Genomic DNA, 25,697 nt, shown 5'->3' with positions numbered 1-25,697 from the left:
TCTCTCGATCATCAGTAAAGTGGTGGAATGTCTCAGTGCTTTTAAGCAGCACGTTCTCAGTAATACCATGGTCAATGACGCCCAGTTTGGGCTCCACCAGGGCCACTCAGCTCCTGACCTCATTACCGTGGTTCAAACATGGACGAAAGATCTGAATTCCAGAGGTAGGGTGAGAGGGACAGCCCTTTAAGTCAAAGCTGCATTCGACCCAGTGTGATATCAAGGGGCCTTAGCAACACTGGAATCAATGGGTATCAGAGGGAAACTCCCTGCTGGTTAGAATCATACCTGACAGGTAGGAAGATGGTCATGGTTGATGAAGGTCAGACAACTCAGCTCCAAATCTGTCGGAGTCCTCGAGCAGTGACCGAAAACTTCTTCAGGGCTACTTCATCAATGACCTTCCCTCCATTTTAAGGTCAGCAGTGGGGATGTTCGCCAATGATTGTACAATGTTCTGCAACATTTGTGGCTCCTCAGATACTGAAGCAGTCCACGTTCAAACGCGACAAGATCTGGAGAGTATCCAGGCTGACAAGTGGCAATAATATTCAGGCCACACGAATGCCGGGCCATGACCATCACCAATAAAATACAATCTAACCTGCCCCTTGGCATTCAATGGTGTTACTCGCACTGAATCCCCAGTATCAAATTCCGGGTGGGTAATCATTGCTCACACACTCACTGGTCTCGCCATATGAACACAGTAACTATAAGAGCAGGTCAGAAGCTAGGAATACTGCGGCGAGTAACTCACATCCTGACTTCCAAAAGTCTGTCCATCATCTACAATGCATAAGTCAGAAGTGTAATAGGAGACTCCCAATTTGCCTGGATGAGTGCAGCCCCAACAACACTCAAGAAGTTTTATACCATCCAGGACAAAGCAGCCAGTTTGACTGTCCCTTCATCCACAATGCTCCACCATCAACGCTCAGCAGCAGCAGCAGCAGCAGTGTTTTACTATCTACATGCTACAATGAAATGATTCACCAAAGATCCTCAGATGCCATCTTCCTAACTCACAACCATGTCTATCTAGAAGGACAAGGGCTACAGATGTATGGGAATACCATCATCTTCAGGTTCCCTCCAAGCCATTCACCATCCTGACTTGGAAATATATCACCGCTCCTTCACAGTCACTGGGTCAGAATCCTGGTATTCCCTCCCTAATGGCATTGGAGGTCAACCACAGCAGGTGGACTGCAGCTTTCAACAAGGCAGCTCACCACCACTTTCTCAAGGGCAACGAGGGACAGGCAATAAATGCTGGCCGAGCCAGTGACACCCAGGTTCACGAAATAAATAAATAGAAATTAACAGAGGAAGTTTGCTGAGGGTTCACAGGGACCGGTGCTTGGGGCCTAGCTGTTCACAATGCCCTTTAAATATTTGGTTACTGGAATCAGATACAAGATATCCCAGCCTGCTGACAGCACTAACGGATGTGGAATTGTGAGTGGGTGAGGAGGTTATAAAAAAGCACCGAGAAGACAAAGACAATTGGAGTGAATGGTTAAATACGTGACAGATGGAGAACAATGTGGATAGAGGTGACGGTGTGCTCTTTGGTGGAAACGATAAATTGACAGCCTACCAGTTGGAAAGGATTGGTTGAAACATGTTGATCTACAAAGGGACGTATGCTCCTTTTTGTTGTTTCCTTCTCCATAAACCTCTGAGGTCCCTGCAGCGCAGTGAGTTCTGCAACCAGAAGTCAATACTGGGCATGGCATTGGCACGCTGACCAATGTATACAGACCCTTCAAGTGGGGAGCTGTAACACTGAAAAGGATCTGCATCTCCTTGTACACCAGTCGCTGAAGGGAATATTGCAGAAAGAGAAAGCAGTGAGGAAGATAAATGGTGTGTGGACCTTCATTTCCGGGGGATGTGAGTCCAGGAGAAAAGGTGTCTTACTGCAGCTGTACAGGGCCTTGGTGAGATATCATCTTGAATATTGTGCAGTATTGTGTGCAGTTTTGGTCTCCTTACCTAATAAAGACAAACCTGACATTGAGGGAGAGCAGTGAAGGATGACCAGACTGACCTCTGGGATGACGGGCTTGTGGTGGGAGCAGAGTTTGGGGTGACTGGGCCAGTATTTCATGGGGTTTAGGAAAATGAGTGAAGTTCTCAGTGAAATATACGAAACTCTGACAGGGTGAGACAGATTGGAAGCAGGGATGATAAATCCCCTGGCTGGGACTTGTAAAACAAGGGGCCCCAGTATTCGGTACAGGCAGTCACTCTGCATTGAGATGATAATGAATGTCTGCTCTCGCTGACTGGGAACCTGGGGAATTCGCTCGCACCTGGAAAACGAGACACTGCTTATAAATAAGGATTTAGAGACAGTAAAGGGGTAGCGGGAGAGCAGGAGTACGGTGGAGAAATGAAGGGCCAACCATCATTATATTGAATTGGGTAGCAAACTCGATGGACCAAACGTACTACAGCACCGCCTATTTTATAACTTCCCAAGGTTACTCACATTAGTGGATATGTATATCGTGTGGGATAAGTGCATTGAGGAGATTTTTTCTATGAACTAGAATGAGGAGGCTAAATGTGTTTTCCATTCCCGATGTTTCTGTGCAGTCTGTGGGAAAGCTCTGTCAATGTTGTCACAAGCTCTCAGATGTTAGGAAGGAGGTTTCTGCAGGGTCAACAGGACTGTGTTCCCATTCCCTTTTCTGACATTGATGCCGAAGACGGGTGTTCTGCCCGGTTTCATCCTTTCAGACCTCGGAGTAGTTTGATACAAATGAGTGCCCTTGCTTGGGGTTCAGAGACCATTGAAATGTTTATCACATGTCAGGGTCTTTGGAGTCACTTTTAGGCCAGCCCAGGAAATCATGGGAGATTCACTTCCTAAAAGTACATTGGAGAAGGAAATTTTGTTTACAATCGGTATTGGCTTCAAGGGCACTGTTACCGACCCCAGATTTTAGATTTCGATATTTTATTAATTGTCTTTAACTTCCACCCACTGCCAGAGCATGAGCCTGGTCTGGATTAGTAATCCAGTGACATTTCCACAACAGCACCATCTCCACATGGGGACCTATCGGAAACCATACTGAGCAGGTTTATTACTGTGCTGCTTGACAGCTCTGTCAAAAAGAACTCCCACCAATTGGACCGACATGATGGGACTGAGGAGGTGGTAATTGGTCAGATTATAATTATTCCCGTTTTAGGGGACTGGAAATAGCTGAGTAATTTTCCACAATGCCAGGGAGATGTCAGAGTTGGATCTGGAATGCAACAGCTTACCCCGGGACACGGCTGGTTGTGCAGCACAAGTCTTCAGTCCTATTGCAGTAATGGGGTCAGGACCCATTGTCTGTGTCGTATCTACTGTGTTCAGCTGTTTCTTCACGTCACGTGCAGCGAATCAAATTGGTTGAAGACTGGCATCTGTGATTTTGTGGGCATCATGGCGAGGGTGAGGTGTATTATCGACTCAACACTTCTGGCAGAAGATGATGCAGATAAAACATCCTTTGCAGATGATACGAAGATAGGTGGAGTTGTGGACAGTGAGGAGGGCATTTGTCGTTTGTAAAGGGACTTAGATATGATGCAGAGCTGGGTTGAGGAGTGGCAGATGGAGTTCAACCCTGCCAAGTGTGAGGTTGTCCATTTTGGAAGAACAAATAAGAATGCGGAATACAGGGTTAAAAGTAGGGTTCTTAGTCAGGTGGAGGAACAGAGGGATCTTGGGGTCGATGTACATAGATCTTTGAAAGTTGCCACTCAGGTGGATAGAGTTTGTAAGAAGGCCTATGGAGCATTATCGTTCATTAGCAGAGGGATTGATTTCAAGAGTCGTGAAGTGATGTTGCAGCTGTACAGGACTTTGGTTAGGCCACAGTTGGAGTACTGTGTGCAGTTCTGGTCGCCTCACTTTAGGAAAGATGTGGAAGCTTTGGAGAGGGTGCAGAGAAGATTTACCAGGATGTTGCCTGGAATGGAGAATAGGTCGTACGTGGATAGGTTGAGAGTTCTCGGCCTTTTCTCGTTGGAACGGAGAAGGATGAGGGGTGACTTGATAGAGGCTTATAAGATGATCAGAGGAATAGATAGAGTAGACAGTCAGAAACTTTTTCCCCGGGTACAACAGAGTGTTAAAAGGGGACATAAATTTAAGGTGAAGGGTGGAAGGTATAGGGGAGATGTCAGGGGTGGGTTCTTTACCCAGAGAGTGGTGGGAGCATGGAATGCGCTGCCCGTGGGAGTGGTAGAGTCAGAATCATTGGCGACCTTTAAGCGGCATTTGGATAGGGACATGGATGGGTGCTTAATCTAGGTTAGAAGTTCGGCACAACATCGTGAGCCGAAGGGCCTGTTCTGTGCTGTATTGTTCTATGTTCTATGTTCTATGTTCTATGTTCTATCCTTCTCTTTTACACTGATGTGCAGGTCTGTTCCATTATTTCGGATGGGAATGTTTGTGGAGCCCTCTCCTCCTGTCATTCGTTTAATCGTCCATCATCATTTATGACTGAATGTGACAGGAGTGCAGGGCTTAGTTCAGATCTGTTGGTCAAGTCTGGTAGCTTCAATGAGTTAGCATCAGGTTAAAGTTCATGTGAATCTGACTCTGACATGTTCACCCACACTCGTCACTGAGCCATAGATGGTGTTGATGGTAATGACAGACTGAGGTGTTTCCCTGGTAAAAAGTTACAGGTTTTTGTTTAATGCATGTCTGCCTCTCCTGCTGTTGTGGTCTCCAGCGCTACATGAATACGCAGTTTCGAGCTGCAATATCTGCAATGCAATTCTGCTGTCTGTTCCCCAATTCTCACTGAGACTCATTCACCCATCAGCTCTGCACTCAGTGACCTAACCTGGTTTATGATGTGGAAATACTTCCATTTTCATACTCTCATTCTGCTGAGGGTCTCTCCTCCCGTGTCTTGCTTCCAATCTGACACATTCCGCAAAAGCATTTAATTGATCTTAATGCAAGTGTTGAATTCACCTGAATCTTTTTCCTTGAGAAATACCATCTTCTGTGGTTAAAGTCAGTGTGTTTCCTCTGTTTCTTTCCATGATCATGATTAAGAGCTCTGTAGTGTCAGTGATGCCAGCGTTATGTAGTTTCAGAGCCAATGAAGTCTCTGGATTCCCAATCATCTTCACCATATTGTACGTTTCCTCTTTTGGTTTGATACATTATCACTCATGGCTGCCTTGTTCTCCCATGAGCATGTTTCAAGTTCTTGGGGTTGCATTTCTGGTATTATCTTCCGAATTTATCCCCAGACCCTCCTCCCATTGCTGCTCCATGGTATTTCCGGCTCAGCTCCCCTTCCAATTAACTCTGGCTAGCAACGCCCGCATGTCTTTGTAGTTCAATTGCTCAATTATAACCACATTACATCTTGAAGAGAGCGTTAGATACAAACTGAAAGAAGGTGTTTTGGGAGATGGGACACGAAGAATAATTGGTGGATTTCTCAACTAGATACAAAGGGAGAACGAGAGAGAGGATATAGATCTGGAGATGTGGAAAATGAGAAAACTCAATTATCGAAAGAAGTAGATGAACATCCCCCAATGTTTTGGCAATGCCTGTGTGCTGTGGTCCTTTGTACAGTGCATGTACAACAGAGTAATATGTTCAAATGCTGAGTCTGATGCCAGAATATTTATCTCCAATAATATGACAGACACTAGCTTTGGAAATAACCCACCAGGCCAACATATTGAAGTCCTGGTCGAAAGGGGATTAACTGAAATAAGTTGCGACACCAGAATCAAGAATTTGGAGCACATATCCGGGTAAGAATGAGAGAGTAGAGTAGGGAATTCCAGAAAAGGAGGGAATGTTGAGAGGATCAAATCATGTTTTAATGTTTTATCAATTTTATACGTCATATGCATCATTTTTCGTTAACTGTGTCTCTTTTGTTCACTTACAATGTATTGTGCACATATGAAAAATGCAACATATCTGCACACACACATTGATTAAACAGTGTATATAAAATCATTTTTCCACCATTGAAACTGTCCTGTTGTTGTGTTACGAGGATACATGAACACCAACTAGCCACCAAAAGACATGACCCACTATCACTATGTTCCATACATACAGACAAAGAAGGGCACCACTTTGACTGGTGCAAAGCACACACACATACTAAGACACGCAAGGACCTTCTTAGAGGAATGGTATTCTAACCAGAAGTCCATCAATAAACGCATCAACTTAGATCCTGTCTACATTCTCTTGTTAAAATAACCGGAAATGACATCACCCACTTTAAGAAACCAAGACCTATAAATAGAGAGGTGGGACATCCCACCAGCACTTCAGCAGATACTCTCACTGATGATGTCACCTAGTCCTGGTGATGAAACTTCTGAAAACAAAGTTTCAAGCTCAGCGATCTAACTTGCATACATATGAATTGTTATTTTTTGTTCATTAGTGGAATTTAGGAGTTCTCTGTCGCTCACGTTTTGACAGTTTATGATGTGAGGTGAGCTTTTCTGCGTGTGTGGTTTTAATTAACAGAGGGGTTCGACATTGATGTCATAACAGTTTTGGGCCTTGCCGTGTGGCACTTGGACAGACTTGAACAGATTTGAGATACAACAGGTCCCAGCAAATTCCAACTCATTGCTATTAGTGACTTTGATCTTCAAATAAAATTAGTGGGAAAATTCGTTTAATTTTGTTACTTGTGGTTGGTTAAATGAAAAGTGAGGGAAATAGCTTTTAACATTACTAAAGAGGTTCCCAAATTTTCCAAGCAAGTTTAGAAATACAGAAGGAGGACATTTTTTAGAATTAGCAAATAGGTTGGAATTGGGTTTAACCAGGGAGAAAAGGGAAGCTGAAATTGTAATGGAGGTGGTTAAGCACTTTGATGTATCAGAGAAATAGGCAACTGCAGTAGAGTTATAAAAACATAACTTGCAAATGTGGCAACTGGAGTTAGAAGATAAATAAAGGGACGGAAACAGAGAGAGAGACGGAAGAGAAAGAGAGGAAAAAGAAAGAGAGAGGGGATTTGAAATTCAGAAGTTGGGAATTAGACAAGAAATTTAAATTAACAGGATGGAGATGAAGGGAGAACGTAGGGATGTATATAACTAGGTTAGTAACTTGCCATATTTCGGTGAGAAAATTGACAAACCCTTTTTTATTTCATTTGAAAAAATGTCTAGGCAGATGACGTGTCCAGTGAACTTGTGGGTAATGCTAGTTCAGACTAATCTGTTGGGCACAGCTGGTGAGGTATGTGCAGCGCTGTCAGATGAGGGGGTCAAGAGATTATCAAGATGTTGAATTGGTTATTTTGATTGGTTATGATTTGGTACTAGAAGCATATAGACAGAAGTTCAGAAAAATAGAGACGGAACCAGGTCAGACTTATATTGTGTTTGAAAGAATTAGCCACAGTCATTTTGACAGGTGGGTGCTGGACTTAAAAATGGATAGGACCTGTGAGGCTTGAAGGGAGATTAATCTGCTGGACAAGTTAAAAGACTTACTTCCAGAGATAGTAAGACTTCATGTGAATGAATAGAAAGTTCAAGAAGTGAGAAGCGCGGCAGAAATGGCAGATAAATATGCATTGTGGCATGTAATGAAATTTAGCGTCTGGCAGAAATTTCATCCTGTGAGGGATAGAAATTGGGAGAAGGGACGATCACACATTATAAAGCAAACAGTAGCTCACAATAGTTCACTACAGGTGAAGAAAGAAGCGCAAGGGGGTTGAAAGGTGGTGAAAGGCCTCAGGTGCTTTCACTATAAGGGAGTGGAACACATAAAATTACAGTGTTAGTGGTTTGAGAAAGGCACAGGGAAAAGGTTGTTTTCACTGCAGTAAGCTGGGACACACCGTGCTGGGCGTTAAAGGAAGACACTTTGGGGAAAGATGCAGTAGAAGAGGCTAAGCCCAGTGGCACTAGTGAAACTGGTAAAGGAGAGCCCAAGTGGAGCCGAGGAGCTGCAGGAAATTGCACAGCCTAGGCCAGGGCTGGGTATGGAGGTAGTGCCTGATCTCTCTAAAGAATTCACCTCTGTAGATAAAGTTTACTCAGAAAGAACAGGGGGAGAAGAACAAGAAGTTATAATTTTGTGAGATACGGGATCTGCTCAGTCTGTAATAGTTGAGAAGTGAGGCGCCGGAAAAGCACAAAGATCAGGCAGCATCCAAACAGCAGGACAATTGAATCTCAGGCAGAACCCCACCGTCAGGAGGGGTGGGGGGACAAGGGGGCTGAAAGATAAATACGATGGTAATAGCTGAGCAGGTGGGAGGGTCACTGGGAAGGCAATAAGAAGATATAGGTGGGAGTGATAGTGATATGTCGGAGGGTAGGGTGGAGTCGATAGGGGGAAAGGAAGATGGCTAGTTAGGGCAGTCCAAGATGGCAGTGCTAGGTTTTACGGTTGGATCTGGGAGAGGTTGGTGGAGGGGAGATTTGGAATTTGGTGAAATCAACGTTGATGCTATACGGTTTGAGGGTTCCAGCTCTCCTACCACCAATAGGAGTCCTATCACCCTCCTCTCCGACCTATCACCATCACACCCCACTTGCATCTACCTATCGCCTTCCAAGCTCCCTTCCACCCAGCTCCACCCTCACCCTCCCATTTATTTTTCAACCTCCTTCCCCCTCCCTTACCTCCCACTTTCCTGATGAAGCATTTGTGCCTGAAACGTCAACACTCCTGCCCCTCGGATGCCGCCGACGTGCTGTGCTTTTCCAGCCCCACATTTTTCAACTCTCATCTCCAGCATCTGCAGCCCTCACTTTCGCTCACCCTCTAATAGTAAGAGATGAAAGTTTTTCTCACTCTTTCTGGCATGTTAATCAAGACCGTGTTAACGTGTGGAATGAGAACAGAAATTAAGCATTTCCTTGTGTAACGTCTGGATGGAATGCCAAATCAAGATTAGGGAAGGAACAGTGACACTGAGTAACAGAGTGTCACTTCCAGGAATACAGTTTGTTCTTGGGAACGATTTAGCAGGAGGCGAGGTGGGATAGGCACCCCTTCTGGTGGAGAAGCCAAAGGAAGACGAGGGATTTGGTGAGTTGAAAGAAAATTACCCAGCATTTTTTCCAGACTGTATAGTAACAAGATCCCACTGTCATAAATTACAGCAGGAAGGAATAACGAACGAAAAAGGCAAATGGGTTGATGCTCAGTGAACTGACACCCTGTTTGATGTAACGGTGCAGGATAAACCCTGAACAGGCAGAGGATCAGGCAGAGATGTTTAGTTCAGAAAAGCTAATGGACTTACAACAGATATATACACACACATTCACACACACATACACATGCACACACACAGAGAAGGAATCAGAAAATATTGTTGAACGTTATTAACTTAAAGATAGAATCATAAACTTAAAATGGAGACCCCGATAGGTTACTGCAGAAGGGAAATGGGCCGAAGTGCACCAGATTGTGTTAGCAGTAACGTACAGTGTTACGGGTAGCTCATAAACTAACTGCAGGCGGTCACCAAGGTGTACAGAAGACTCAGGCTAAGGTACAGAAGCATTTCCACTGGCCTGGAATGCACAAGGACGCTGTTAGGTTTTGTTGCACATGTCATACATGCCAAATGGTAGGTAAGTAACAGGCAGTAATAAAACCAGCACATTTCTTGCCAATTCCTGCATTCGAAGAACCTTGCACGAGGGTTATGATTAACTGTGTAGCTCCCCTTTCTAAAGTAAAAGTGGAAACCAATATTTGCTGACCATAATGAATGTGTCTACCAGATTTCCAGAGGCAATTCAATTATTGGAGTATCAAGGCAAAAAGGGTGGTAGAGGAGTTGGTAGCTTTCTTTACTCACTGTGGACTGCCCAGAGAGATTCAGTCAGACCAACGGTCTCATTTTACCATTCAGCTCTTTAAGGAAGTCATGGATGGCTTAGGCATACAGCACTTCAAATCAAGGGCGTCCCATCCTGAATCCCAGGAAGCCTTGGAAAATTAGCATCAGACGCTGAAGACCATATTAACAGCGTACTGTCATGGTTGGCCAAATGATTGGGATAAAGGTGCCCCATTAAATTGTTTGCCATTAGCGATGCCCCAAATAAATCGACTCACTTTACTTCCTTTGAGATAATATTCGTACATGAAGTGAGAGGTCCTTTGAAATTAATTAAGTATAAATTGACAGGACCGAAATCGGAAATCTTTACCTGGGTTATGTGTACGAGGTAAAGGAGAAAGTAGATGGAGTCGGTGAGTTTGCGAAACAGTATCTGAAGAGCACAGTATAGAGTGAAGCAGGTGGCAGATACAAACTCTGAAACTTTGAAGATTTCCCGTGGGGATGACATATTAGTATTGCCACCAGTGGTAAGAAATCTCTTCAAATCCAGGTTTAGTGGCCCGTTTCAAATTTTAAAAAACGTGGAGTCAGTTCAGCTATCTTGTAAAGATACCAGAGATGACAAAAAACTTTATCGAGTATTTCATACGGATGAGTAATGCACCAGCTACATTTAAGACTCAGAAACAGAGTTGTGGCCAGATGAACAAATGGTGCAGCTTATCTGTATGATGGAGTGATCTTTAGCAAGTGATTGAAAGCTCACATGTTACAGTTGGCAGAGCATGTTGAACGATTACAAGAAGCAAACTTGGCAACAAACTTAAAGAAAACAGAATTCGCGAAGGCAGAGGTGACGTTCTTGAGACATTACATTGGCCATGGAAGGTTGACCCCATGGAACACAAAGACGAAGGGCTTTGAGGAATTTCCACGACAATCCTCGAAGAAAGAGGTGCTTCGATTTTTGGAACTGAATGGATTCTATCGGAAGTTTGTTCCAAATGTCAGCAGCGTATTGGCACCACTGATTGATTTATTAAAGAAGAACATAGAATTGTGGTGGACAGAACAATGCCAGGAGGCATTTGAGAATTTTAAAGCAATATTAATCACCACACCAGCTTTAGCTACACCAAATATTCTGAAACCCTTTGAAAATTGTGTTTGATGCTCGGGATATAGGGGTCAGAGATGTATTGACACAGAAAGAAGATGATGGAATTGAATGGCTAATTGGCTACGTGTTGAAAAACTCAATATCCACCAGAAAAAAAATACAAAATCTCCATTATTGAACAAGAATGATTACGTTTCACTCTGGCCTGACAATATTTTAATGTGTATATGACAAACAAATTGTCGGAAATGGTTGTGGACAATGACAAATCTCACATTTTTTGGAATATTTAAAGACCAGAATATGAGTCTATTTAATTGGAGTCTTACCTTACCGACTTTAAACTCACAAAATGTCCATCCTGCGGCTCCTACAATGTGATAGCAGATGGGTTTTCACGGATTTAAAGGAAAGCAGTGGAGATAAGATTTGACTTATTCCAGTGTTGTATTGGTGTGCAGTGTTAATATGAATGATATAACTGAGATTAATACTTTTGTATTTCATAAAATTGGGATTAAGAATTAGAGGAGAGGAAACATAATCAGCTTTTCATTCTGCTGGTTCATTTTATTTTCTGAAGTGGGAAGATGTCATGAAGCCAAAAACAGGTTTGGGCACTTTAAGACAGATCGGGTTTTGTTGAATAGAAATTAAAGCCACAGATGTCAGCTAAAGGTCACATTGTTCCACATGTCACCGTTAGCTGAGAAATTGATACCTGACTTTTGGTTGCTGTTTTGACAGCCATCCAAATGCAACCAAAGAGTTTAAATAACGCTCAGGATACCAGAAACCAACAGAATTTGAATATTATTGTTTGGACACATGGACAGCAATCAAATTATGAGAATTATTATATCATAAGGAGTACATAAACCCAGAGTTTTGAACACTGGAGGGAAAGCTGCTGCCATCCAACAATAGAGCAACTGCTGTAGAGCAGGAGTGCTAACTGGCTATCTCAAACACTCTCTATCAAAGACACATGTTCATCTAAACCTACTTGCAATAAAAAGAACATTACACAAGGACATCAGCAGCTGAAAGAGTGAACACAGCGGGGAAGATAGAGACTGTATGGTCTTGAGATTTTAATGTTTTGGAGTCAGATAGCAAGTATCTAAGAAAAGAGGGGCTTGTATTTGCGAATAGTTGTTGTTTAGTGTTCACTATTAAAGTTAAGAAACTAACTTGATCATTTTTCTTTAAATAGTGGAATGTAGGAGATCTGTGTCGGTCATATTTTAACAGATTACAAGGCGAAGCGAGCTTTTCTGGGTGTTTGGGTTTAATTAACAAAGGGGTTCGAGTCCAGTTTGGCCATCTCCAGTATTCCAGCATCTCACCTGTGACTATTGATAATACAAATATCTCAGCAAGAGACCCAGCAAACACTTTTCTACCTTCCCACAGAGTTCTCAGGTACACCTGATCAGGTCCTGGGGATTTATCCACCTTTAACCATTTCAAGACATCCAGCCCTTCCTCCTCTGTATATCTGCAACATTTTGCAAGATGTCACCATCGATTTCCATGCATTCTATATGTTCCATATCCTTTTCCACAGTAAATACTGATGCAAAATATTCATTTAATATCTTCCCCATTTTCTGTGGCTCCACACAAAGGCCGCCTTACTGAACTTAGAGGGGCCCTATTCTCTTCCTAGTTACCCTTTGTCCTTAATATATTTTTAAAAGCAGTTTGGATTCTCCTTAATTCTATTTACAAAAGCTATCTCATGTCAGCGTTTTGCCCTCCTGATTTCCCTCTTAAGTGTACTCCAACTTCCTTTATACTCTTCTAAAGATTCACTCGATCTATCCTGTCTATACCTGACATATGCTTCCTTCTTTTTCTTAACGAAACCCTTAATTTCTTTAGTCAGCCAGCATTCCCGATAAATACCAGCCTTCCCTTTCAACCCTGACAGGAAGTTATTGCCTGGAACCTAATCGCGGGGTTCAGGGTGGTTTATATACAGAATAACAGATAGCCCGGAGTGAATTCCAGCCTGGAATCGAATCGAGGTGTTCAGGGTGGTTTGTATACAGACCAGCAGACACCCCGGAGTGAGTTACAGCCTGCTATCTAATCGAGGGGTTCAGAGTGGTTTATATACAGAATAACAGATACCCCGGACTGAGGTACAGCCTGGAATCGAATCGAGCTGTTCAGGGTGGGTTATATACAGAATAACAGATAGTCCACAGTGAGTTACGGCCTGGAATCAAATCGAGGAGTTCAGGGTGGGTTATATACAGAACAACAGATAGCCCAGATTAAGTTACGGCCTGGAATCTAATCGAGGGGTTCAAGGAGGTTAATATGCAGAATAACAGATAGCCCGGGGTGTGTTACTGCCTGGAATTTAATCAATGTGTGTTCACTTTAAGATAGGACGGGTTTTGCTGAATCGAAAGTACAGCCACAGATGCCAGCTGAAGGTCAGACTGTTCCAAATGTAACAATTAGCTGGGAAATGGAAGTCTTAGTTTTGGTTGCTGTTTTGACAGCAATTCAAATGCAAACAAAGACTTTAAATAATGCTCAGAATATCAGAAGCCAATGGAATTTGAATATTATTGTTCATACATCTAGAAATCAATCAAATTATGAGAATTATTGTATCATGGGAAATAAATAAACCCAGCATTTTGAAAATAGAGAGAGAGCTACTGCCATCCAACAGCAGATTAACTGCTGTAGAGCAGGAGTGCTAACTGGCCATCTCAAACACTCTCTATCAATGCCACATGTTCATGTAAAACATACTTGCATTAAAAAAAAACATGACCCAAGGAGATACAAGCTGAAAGAGTGAACACAGCGGGGAAGATAGAGACTGTGTGGTCTTGAGATTGTAACGTTTAATATATGGGTTGTTGGAACAGCATACATTTTACAGAGTTGGAGTCAGATAGTAAGTAGCGAACTAAAGAGGGGCTTGTATTTGCGAATAGTTTTTGTTTAGTGTTCACTATTAAAGTTAAGAAATTAACTTGCTAATTTTTGTTTAAATAGTGGAATGTAGGAGATCTGTTTCACTCATATTTTAACAGACTACGAGGTGAGGCCAGCTTTTCTGGGTGTTTGGTTTTAATTAACAAAGGGGTTTGACTCCACCTTGTAAATGTCCATTCACACTAACCCCATTTCCCTGCAGTTGGCCCATATCCTTCTCGTGCTTTCCGATCTACATATTTATCCAAATGCTTTTGAAATGTTGTTAATACACCCACCTCAGCCACATCTTCTGGCAGCTCATCCACATACCAGCCATTTGTTTGGTCCATCAGGTTCTCTTTTATTCCTTCCCCTTTAACCTTAAACTGGTCCCCTCTCGTCCTTGATTCTCTAAACTTTGGAAAAGACTGAGAGCATTCACCCTATCCATATCCCTCATGATCTTATACAGCTCTATAAGGACCCTCCTCAGTCTCCTACACTCTAAAGAAAAGGTCCTAGCTTGTCCAACCTCTGCCTATAACTCAGACCATTGGGTACTGGCAACGTCTTTGTAAATTTCTTCTGCACTCTTTCTAATTTAATAACATCCTCCCTATTACAAGGTGACAAAACTGAACACAATACTCCAAGTGTGGCCTTACCAAAGTCCTGTGTAACTGCAACATAAATTCCCAACTTCTGGACTCAATGTCCTGCCTGACGAAGGCCAGTGTGCCAAAAGCCTTCTTCACTGCCCTGCCTACCTGTGACTCCACTCTCAGGGAACCGTGCACCTGAACACCAAAGTCCCTCTGCCCACTGCACCCCTTAAGACCCCATTCACTGTGAAACTCCTACCTTGATTTGAGATTCAAAACTGCAAGACCTCACACATCTATATTAAATTCCATTTGCCATTTCTCGGCCCACTTGACCACCTGATTAAGGCCCTGCTGCAATTTCTGATCAACCTCCTCACTGATCATGCTCCCACTTACTTTAGTGTCATCTGCAAACTTACTAATCATGCCTTGTACATTCTCAACCAAATAATAGATAACAAAAAGCGATGGACCCAACCTCCAGTCTGACAGAAATCCTTCCACTAAACCCTCTGCTACCTATCAACAAGCCAACTGTGTATCCAATTGGCCAGTTCCCCCAGTAGTCTACGTGATGGAAGCTTCCAGAGCAGCCTCTCATGTGAACCTTGTCAAAAGGCCTTACTGAAATCCATAGAGACTACGTTAATCATTCTGCCCTCATCAACATTCTTGGTCACTTCACCAGAGGACTCTAAGAAATTTGGGAAGCATGATCTCCCAATCACAATTTTATGCTGACCAGTCTGAATTAAACCCTGTGTAAGTAATGGGTGCAGTCAATGGTATGCTGTCCTTTATTGTAAGATGATCCGAGTACATAAGTAAAGCCATCTTCCTGCTGTTGTAGAGCCTTCCTGAGAGAGCATTTGGGGCACTCTGTACAGATTTGATCTCCTTTGTAAGGAATGATCTCCGTACCACAGATAAGGGTGATGGTAACATGAGGATAGAGTGAATAAGCTGAGTGTTTAATCTGTGGAGCTGTGAGAGATGAAGAAATTGTGATGCTGAAACACGAAGAGTGGCAGCGATCACTTATTTCCAAAAGAGACATTGACAGGGAGATAAATTCTTTACTTTACCCAGGATTGATTGGTTTGATTTATTGTCACGTGTATCTCAGTACAGGGAAACACTTTATTTATGAGCAGTGGAGGAAGATCATAGTAAACATGGCCAGACAGATCATAGGGTGGAAATAGACTTGGACAGAGTAAGGCATACAAGTTACCCTGAATAGGACGTGCACTAGACAAGATCAACATGAACAAGATCAGCATTATTTGAAATTAGAGCATCCATTAATCAGTCTAACATGGCCTTCCTAATAGTTTATTTGCCTAAATTAACTCTCGCCTCTTTATTATGCAGTCGGTGTGTGAACCCTGTACTGAACGTCAGGTTATTCACAATCCCCAACAGCAGCCACAATACCTTCCATCTGAAACAGATATCCATTCCCATCAGCTTCCACCCTACATAGAGAACACCAGGCTGTCTTCGCAGAGATTAAAGATGCCTTCTTGAGACTTCACACAAGACATATGTCTTCCCTGCTCACCACTGGAAAACCACGTTAAAGTCCCACATGTGTATCATGAGCAACGGAGCCAGGAGGAACAACGTGGAACAGTCTGTCTGTGCAGCTTCTGCTCCACTTGTTCATCATGTTAGAGCATCATTTAGGAGACACTTAAGACTGCCGATGCTGGAGATCAGAGTAGAGTTTCGATTGCTGGAAAAGCACAGCAGGTCAGGCAGCATCCGAGTACCAAGAGAATCGACGAATTGGGGATAAGACATTCATCAGGAATCAGCATCAATTACCACATTCTGCCCCCGTGTAAGTGCATTGAGATGGGAATGGCCTCCTGCTGTTCCTGTATAAGTGACTCAAGGGAGTGATTGGCTTCTTCCTCGTCCAATTGGACAGAGCCAAGGGCCTGACTGGGTTACCCCTGGTTCCTGTTTGACAACTCGATGTACTGTCAAGTGTGATGGTGCTGCAGCGTTAAGAGGTTATTTTGTCCAGGTTTCTTTTAAGAGAGAGATTGCATGGTCATCACAAAGCTGGCTAGTCAAGACTACTTGAGGAACAGCTAGGGAGACCTTGTGTTTATTTTAATGCAGCCTGAATGGGTGTGGCCAGCTCTTACAGATTAGGATCTCTGTGTTTTGGTTTCTCAGTAACATCAGAAACTATTGGGGTCTCCAAAGAGTTGGAAGCTTCAGTGGATGTCTCCTGGTTGCTACTCTCTCTGAATTTTCTCTTAATTCTGTTTTTAATTCCTGGATTGGAGAAATATTTGTGACATTCTGTGTCTGAATATTCCTTTTTGCCAAGGGCTGTGTTTATGGGATTTTACTATATTGGAACAGTTCATTAGTTATAGTTCCTAGATCTATTATTCTGTTAAACTGTCCAATAGAATTACGTTATTCTAAATTCCTCTTTCTGTGGAGTTATTTCTTCTTTCGTGTTGAAATAGATGGTATTTTGCTTCCCACCGAGTAGTTTGACCAGTCACATTGCATCTGGAACAGACACTTTACATTTCCTTTAAAATAATAAAACAAAAAAAGTCTAGGCTATTGCCGTCAAATATTTTCGAGGGGTTCTGTTGTGGTCCATCATACTAGACTCCTTCTCTTCCTGAGTAATACGCTGGAGGCACTGAATGGGCTATCCCTGTTCTTCTCCAATCATGTCAATGGGCTGAATGACTTCCTCATATTCCTGTGAAACCAGCGTTAGGAGCTGAATGAACTCTTATTTTATTGTGGCAATGCGCAGTGTCAGGCAGTGCTGGTAGATGAATGTTACTGATACTTTAACAGCACAAGCCTGAATGGAGCCTGGGTCTTGCTGCACATGGACACAGACCAGTTCAGGAGCTGACGGGGGCGTCAAATTATTCAGACCATTGTGGAATCTTCAGTGACCATCCCCACTTCTGTTCTTATGGTGGGGAGGGTGAGGGTGGGGAGACATTGATGAAGCAGCTAAAGATGTTTGTGAAGAGGAAGATACTCTGAGGATCTCCCACAGAGGTGACCCAGGACAGAGATGATGAACATCTTCCTTTGTGCCATGTTTGACACCAAACACTGGAGAGTTTACTCTGATTCCCATTAAGTCCAGCTCCTTGGTGTCAACAGAAGCCAACCACTGCCTTGATATCGGGGCCAGTAATTTTTATCTAAACCCTTGTCTCAACCTCTTTTGTTCGCATCAATAAGCCATGATATAGGAGCAGCAAGTGTTTTCTTCAAACAGGTGGTATTGAATGTCAGGATTTCTCTTCTCAAGAGTGTTCGGGAAGCTCGATGACTGAAAGTATTTGAAGAGGAAATAGATGGATATTGACCTGTCAGAGAGGTGAGGGCTATGAAGAGTTGGGTATGAAAGAGGATTTGAGGCTAGGAGCAGATCAGTCATGATCTTAGTGAAGGGCAAGGCAGGATTGGGGAATGAACGACATGCCCCTGTTTCTGATGTTTTCACATTCTGTTATTGGAAAGTTAATGAGTGTTATTTTTATGAATGTTCTGGTATTGTACATTGCAGTCAGGGCGACCAGATGATTTTGTGAGCCATCTCTGGATGAGGTATGTGGGCTGTATTCTCAGTGAAGCTGGGTCTACAACATTACCAACAGATGGAGCACAAGCTGCACATAGGGGAAGCTTTCTAAAGAAAGATGAGGGACCTCTTTCATGCCTAGTCTGGGTTTTCCAATTACGTTTCCCAAATCACCTCAAAGCGTGTGGGACAGTCTTGAGGGACTGAATGGTCTCCTCTGTTTCTGTGCACCAGGTTATAGGAGTAAGTGGCCTCCAACTGTTCCTGTCTAGCAGGTATGAGGGGCTGAATGGAACAGAGGAACATGGGACTGAGGAGCAGGAGTGGGTTATTAGATACTTTGAGCCTTCTCCGCCAGGCAGTAAGATTGTGGCTGATCAGGTTGTGGTCTCAGCCCCACTTTCCTGTCTGTATCCCATTATCCGTGACTCACTTCCCTGTCAAATATTTAACTCATGCAGCTTTCAATCAATGTGAACATAGAGGCACGATAAACTTCCATTGAAGAGAATTCCCACTTGAAAGGTACTTTCAGAATTATTCATCATCCCTCATAGAATCAGAGAGTCATGCAGAACGGAAACAGACCCGTTCGTCCAATCTGTTCACACCGATCAGATATCAAATCTGATCCAGTCCCATTTGCCAGCATTTGGCCAATATTCCTCCTCTTTCAGATACTTTTTAAATGTGCGATTGTAACCGCCTTCAGCACTTCCTCTGACAGCACTTTCTGTACACACACCACTCTCTGTGTGAAACATTTACCTTCATAAACCTTCTAAATCAATTCCCCCTCACCTTCAACCTATGCTGTCTTGTTCTGGACTCCCCTGTCCTGGGGAGCAGAACGTGGCTGTTCAGAATACCCATGCCCCTGATGGTTTTATAAACCTCTATAATGTCACCCTTCAGCCTCTGACACTCCAAGGGGAAACACCTCAAACTAATCAACCTCGCCCTAAAGTTCAAACTACCAGTCCTGGAACATCCGTGTCAGTCAATTCTGCAGAAAACCGAGTTGTACGCAGATTTTAAAAGTGGCCTCACCAACATCCTGTACAGATGCAACATGCCACCACAACTCCTATACTCAATGCTCTGACTGATTAATGCAAATGTGCCAAATGTGTTCTGCACCACACTGTCTACCTGCGACTCGACTTTCAAGGAACAATGCATCTGCAGCCCTATGCCCCTTTGTTTCACAACATGCCCCAGGACCTGACCATGAAGTATATAATGTCTGCCCTGATTTGCCTTCCCAAAATGCAAAGCTTCATATTTATCTAAATTAAACTTCATTTGTTACTCCTTGCCCCTTTGTCCCATTTAATTGCGGTCTTGTACTCTGAGATAATCTACTACACCATCTTTCTGATGTCATCTGTAACTTTACTATTGCCCCAATATTCACATCTAAATCCTTTACATAAATGATGAAATGCAGTGAACTCAGTACTGATTCTTACAGCACACTGCTGCTCACAAGCCTCCAGGCTGAAAAATAACACTCTTCATTCAAGCCATTTGTGACTAACTTCTTCTGTATCTTATGTGACTGAAACTTACTAATCTGTCTACTAATAAGAATGAAATACTAGCTATGAAGACAGGCTGAGTAGGTTAGGTTTATTTTCACTAGATAAAAGAAGATTGAGGGGGGACCTGATTAATGTTTGCAAAATCACGAAGGTTATAGACAGGGTGGATAGAGACAAGGTTTTTTCCCAGGTTGAAGGAATGAATAACGAGAGGTTGTGCTTTCAAGGTGAGAGGTGGAATGTTTAAAGGGGATACACGTGGTAAGTACTTCACACAGAGAGTGGTGGGCGTTTGAAACGCATTGCTTGCAGAGGTGGTAGAGGCAGGCACGGCAGATTCATTTAAGATGCGTCTGGACAGATGCATGAGTAGGTGGGGAGCAGAGGGATACAGATGCTCAGAAATTGACCTACAGATTTAGACAGTACATTTGGATGGGCTCAGGGTTTGGGGGCGAAGGGCCTGTTCCTGGGCTGTAAATTTTCTTTGGTCTTTGTTCTTTAAATGAACACCTTGCTGAAGTCTATATAGACAATGGTCTACCAAACTGCCTTCATCAATCTTCTTTGTCACCTCTTCAAAAAACTCAACCAAATTACTGAGACATGATTTCCCATTCAGAAAGCCACATTGTCTACCCCAATCAGCTCTTGCCTTCCCAAATGTATGTAAATGCTATCCCTCAGAATCCCCTCCAACAACTTACCCACCACTGACATCAGGCTCACCGGTCTATAGTTCCTTGTCTTTTTGGGTCACTGTTTCCTTTTCTAGTCCCACTCCTCCACTGCTCATAACAAATGTTAAATGTGACCAGGTCGGTGATATGGCCGATGATATTGGTCTCACACTGGGTCAGGGTCAGTTTTAGGAACAAGTCAGGCTAGTTTCTTTAATCTGCTAAAACAACATGTTTATGATCCAGAGCAATGTTACTCAAACTATGATGAAAAGATGAATGGCAAACTGTTTGTTTATTGCAAGTATATAACCAATATTTCCCTTTATAAAAACACTGACACACACACACAATCTCTGCAATTTTAACTTGAACGAACTTTGTCCAGATATTGTTGGAACTCATGACAAAAGGAAAAATTGTGAGATTGTCCAAAACATTATTCTGCTTCTGAAGATATTGTACTCACACATGCTGCTAGCAATGGGATTTCATCCCGGGAGAGTTTGGATTTGGCTGAATTCCCTTTGCTTTCGGCAGTGAGTAAATTCAAGTGAATTCTGGTTAGAGATCACCCAAAGGGTAGTACGGTGGTTAGCACTGCTGCCTCACAGCACCAGGGACTTGGGGTCGATTCCGGCCTTGGGTGACCGTCTGTGTGGAGTTTGCACATTCTCCCCTTGTCTGTATGAGCAGCTAATGGGTGATCCAGTTTCCTACCACAAACTGTTTAGGGTCAGTGGATTGGTCATGCTAAATTGTCTGTCGTGTTCAGGGAATTCTAGGTGATGTGGAATATTCAGGGGTAAATATCGGGAAATGGGTTGGGAAGGTTGGTATGGACTTGTTGGGTCGAAGGGCCTATTTCAACACTGCAGGGATTCCATAAAAATAAGAAAGGTAATGATGACTGGAGAGGTTTTTTTTAGCTTGCACACATTGCTGTGATGAGGAACAATGAAGGAGAGAGAGTGCAATAGGCTATTCCTTCTCAGGCAGATTACATTTTCTCCCTCTCTGAGTTGAATCACACAGTAATGTCATCCTCTCCCATATTGGACCTTAACAGGTCTCCTTGTACATTGTCCAAACTATGTCTCCATCACATTCCCTGCTCCCTGTCAGTGCATCATTGCTGCTGTCATACACAGAGCCATACACTTCGCAGAAAATGGTCTCGGTCAATTTGAAGATATGGTTATATGTCCCTGCGTCATTAAAAAATAAAAATGTTTAATTTATTCAGAATACCTGTGTTAAACTGAATGCATTTTTAAAAGAAATACAGAAATTGCTGGAAAAGCTTGCCAGGTCTCTCAGTACCCAGATGCTGTAGTTGTAACAGCCTCCACCACTTCCTCTGGCAGCTCATTCCATACGCACACCACCCTCTGTGTGAAATGGTGCTCTTTAGGCCTCCTCAAATCCTTTCCCCTTTCACTTTCCCTCTAGTTTTGGTTGTCCCTAACGTGGGGAAAAACCCCTGACTACTCACCCTATCGATGGCCATTTTGATTTTATAAACCTTTACGGCTGCAAAATGTGACCCCAATTAACACGAATGTCTGTACTTTCAGTCATCCCGGGCCTAAATTCTGAAATGCAATTCTGACACCTCTTCCTTCTCCATCAAGTCCCAATTCTAAATCCATTTTAATCAGTTTGTTCAGATGTATCCGGAGACACCTCTGTGGGCTTTAAACCTAGACGTTTGTGCCCGGAGGTAGGGACACTAGCATCACTCAGCAATACGCATAAAGCTGTCACAATATTTTCCTGTGTGTTTGTTCATCAGACTGTCCTGACATGCTGGGACATACCTCTGCAACAGGCAGAACTTGAATCCAGTCCTTCTAGCCCAGAGCTAGGAACACTGCCACCCAAGTTCAGGAATTGGAATCAAATCCAGAGCTCTGGATATGAGACAGGGACACTATCCACCACACTACCATACCCAGATTTTGGGTCATATTTTAGTGCCCACTTTCAGCTTGGTGTGGATTTACGACAATCAGGTTACCATTAATGAATTACAAACAACACTTTGTATTATTAAACAAATGCAAGATATTTGTCTCAACTGTTGGATATTGAGTGTACATACTGTGCCATCAAAATTCACTATAAACATCTTTAATTGCTATTATCTGTAGTCTGCAATATTAGGGAAAGAAATCCTGCAGACACACTCTGCCCAATGAAGGGTCTCAAATAGATATTTATTACTGAACACCAGAGACGAAGGAAGAGCTTAATTTCTGACCCCAAAACACCGATCACAGTTCCCCAACTCTAACGTGCAACTCCCCTTTTCCTGGCCGCTGATTACTGTCCAGCCTCTCCTCCCCACTGACTGTGTCTGCAATCTGTCCCTCCTCCCCCTAACCACACAAGGCAAACCAAGCTCAGGGTTTTTGTGAAAATCAAGGCCGGAGTGTGCAGGCCTCCTGGAGAGGAATGGGCATTTTAAAATTGAAGGGGGAGGGTGAGGTGACAGTAATATCACTCACTGGGCTGAGGGGTCGCTGATGGAGTTTAGTTTGGATTAATGCGAGGTATTGGATTTGGTAAATCAAACAAGAGCAGGACCTATACAATTAAAAGTAGGGTCTTTGGCTGTGCTGTAGTACAGAAACCTAGGCCGTCAGGTTTAATTCTTTAAAATTTGCATCTCGTATAGATAGTGTGGTTAAGAAGGTGTTTAACACACATCTTCATAGGACAGACCTTTGAGTATCGGAATTGGGATGTCATGTTGTGGTTGTACAGGACATTGGTGAGACATCTGTGTCCAGTTTGGTCATCCTGCCCGCTCATTCCATTGGCACACCATCCTCTGGGTGAAAAGGCTGCCCCTTAGGTCACTTTTAAATGTTTCCCCTCTCACCTTAAGCCTATGTTCTCTAGTTTTGGACTCCCCGTACCCTTAGAAAATACCTTGACTATTCACTTTGATATTACTGACGTTGATATTATTAAGCTGGAGAGGATTGAGAAGAAATTAACCTGGATGTGGCTGGGAAAGGAGGGAGTGAGCGATAAGGAGAGGCTGGATCTGCTGGAACTTTTTTCACTGAAGGATATGAGATTAAGCAGTAACTTTACAGAGATTTATAAAATAATGAGGGTTACAGAGATGCTGAAGGACTGATGTCATTTCTCTAGAGTTTAGGATTCAAAACTGAGGCAATTTTAAGGTACGAGGAAAAACGTTTTACGAAAGTCATGAGAGGTAATTATGTTAGACAGAAGCTGGCTTGTGTGTGGAATGAACTTCCAGAGGAAGTGGTGAAAGCAGGGACAGTTACAAAGTTTAAAGGACATTTAGATCAGTACATGGATAAGACATCAGTTTGGATGGTGCTGTGAGCAGCTGCCCTCTCCCTCCCCATCACTGAATGAATTCCTGTTGGTTTTCACCCTCTGCCAATGCCTGTGCAGTGGCTTGTGGAGGCCAGCAGAGGGTGGCATTGTAGCACTTTAAGCACCACAGAGACTGCCAGACATGCCCCACAAAGAGACACACAGATATACACACGGGGATGGTGAGGGCACGGCGTGAAGCTCATCTGGTAACTTAAATGAAACATAAAAAATGCTCAATTCACCTCGTAAACTGTTAAAATATGAGGGACAGAGAACACCCAAATTCCACTGTTTAAATAAAAATATCTATTTAATTCTTTTCACTCTGAAAGTGAACATTTTACATCAACTATGCACAACTCTGGGACCCTCTTTCTCTTAACTGCTTATTACCCGACTCCAGCTCTATAGCAATATATTGTTTCTGGGTCTGCCATCGTCTCATATCACAGGTGCTTGGCAGCTCTCAGTTCAGAACAGCATTCCCTCTCTCTTGAAGGTACAGTACACATCAGTCCTTCATCACATTATACCCTGATGAAGATCGATAAGTGGGACCTATCCGGGTTTCTTTTGTTCTGTGGTTTGTCAATATTTCATCTACTCTGTCTCGTATATGGTAGGATTTTTATTGCTCATTGACAGCATGTCAACTCTGTCCATGAGAATATATCAGTATTTCACTTGCTCATACTCGTGTGTGAGGGGCAGGATTTCAGTTGTTTCATGGGGACTGTGACACTATAACAATCTCAATGTTTGTAGATGGCACCAAACCTGGAAGAACTCTGAAGTCTATGGAGGAGAGTGTGGGACTGTAACAGGACAGTGACACGTTGATGTAGTGTTCAGGTTTATGGCAGATGGGGATCAATGCAGAGCTGTGTGAGGTGAGGCACTTTGGTAGGAATGACAATGAACGGCAGTTTAAAGCAGGCTGTGCCATTATAAAGGGGCTGCAGGAAAAGAGAGCGCTGGGTGTATATGAGCACAGATTGTTGAATATATCAGGACAAGTGGGGAGAGCAGTAACTATCAGAGACTAGTTTCAGTATCTGAGCTGTTTACAGGGGGAGGTGTAGGAGGGAGTCTCCATGCTCCCTTCCTGGGAGGTGGTGGTGACGATGTGTTGTGAGCCCACCCTCCTGCCGACTGAGACTGTGGGGATTCCATTTGTACCAGCTCGACACAAAAGGGAGATGGCATCAGGGCCACGGCTTCTAAGTTGTGCCGGGGGGAAACAGAGCTGCCATTGGGTTTAAAGTGAGAATTGCCCTTCACTGAACATTGCTCCTTACTCGGTCGGTGGGACGTGGATGTTTCAGAATCTCCACACGAGGCGTCCTGGTCCTCTCCGGCTCGTACCAGGGTCCTCCCCACATGGCGGGGGGGAGGGAACGGATATCGGGCACTCCACTACCCGGATAGGCCTTCCCTGTCCTATTCCAGGCTGTTTCTCCTGTAACGAGATAAAGGGAGGGAGGGAGGGAGTATGGGAGTGGGTGGCCCTGCTGTTAGTGTTAGTGTCGGTGGAGGATAGGTTCATGGTGAGGTGTCCGGAGGGAGTCAGTCCACAGGGTTGTATCCATGCAGTGTATTAATGTGTGTGGGGGTTTAAACTGGAGGGAGAGAAAGAGAGAGAGAGAGAGAGAGAGAGAGAGAGAGAGACAGAGACAGAGAAGGTGCTGCATGCGGCAGTGAGAGTGGTGGACCATGAGCCTTGTTCGGGGGTCTCTGCTATAACAGATATAAAGTGTGAGGGAGCAGAGAGAATACAGTGACCCTTATCCTGACAGACCGGGGAAGGTTATTGATGCTTGTCCTGTATTGCTGGGCATTTCTTCAGACAGCAGATACTGCACTGAGCTGGGTGGGGAGCTCAGACCATGCTCAGGGGGTCTGGTGGTGTGATCCCTCTGGGAAGGGAATGGTCCCCCTGTGCTAGCCCATTCACCAGGACCTCCGTGCCCCTGTCGACAAACCGTGGTGTAATTACACCTTA

This window comes from Chiloscyllium punctatum, chromosome 28, assembly GCF_047496795.1.
Source record: "Chiloscyllium punctatum isolate Juve2018m chromosome 28, sChiPun1.3, whole genome shotgun sequence".
Classification (NCBI taxonomy): domain Eukaryota; kingdom Metazoa; phylum Chordata; class Chondrichthyes; order Orectolobiformes; family Hemiscylliidae; genus Chiloscyllium; species Chiloscyllium punctatum.
This window is presented reverse-complemented; position numbering follows the sequence as displayed.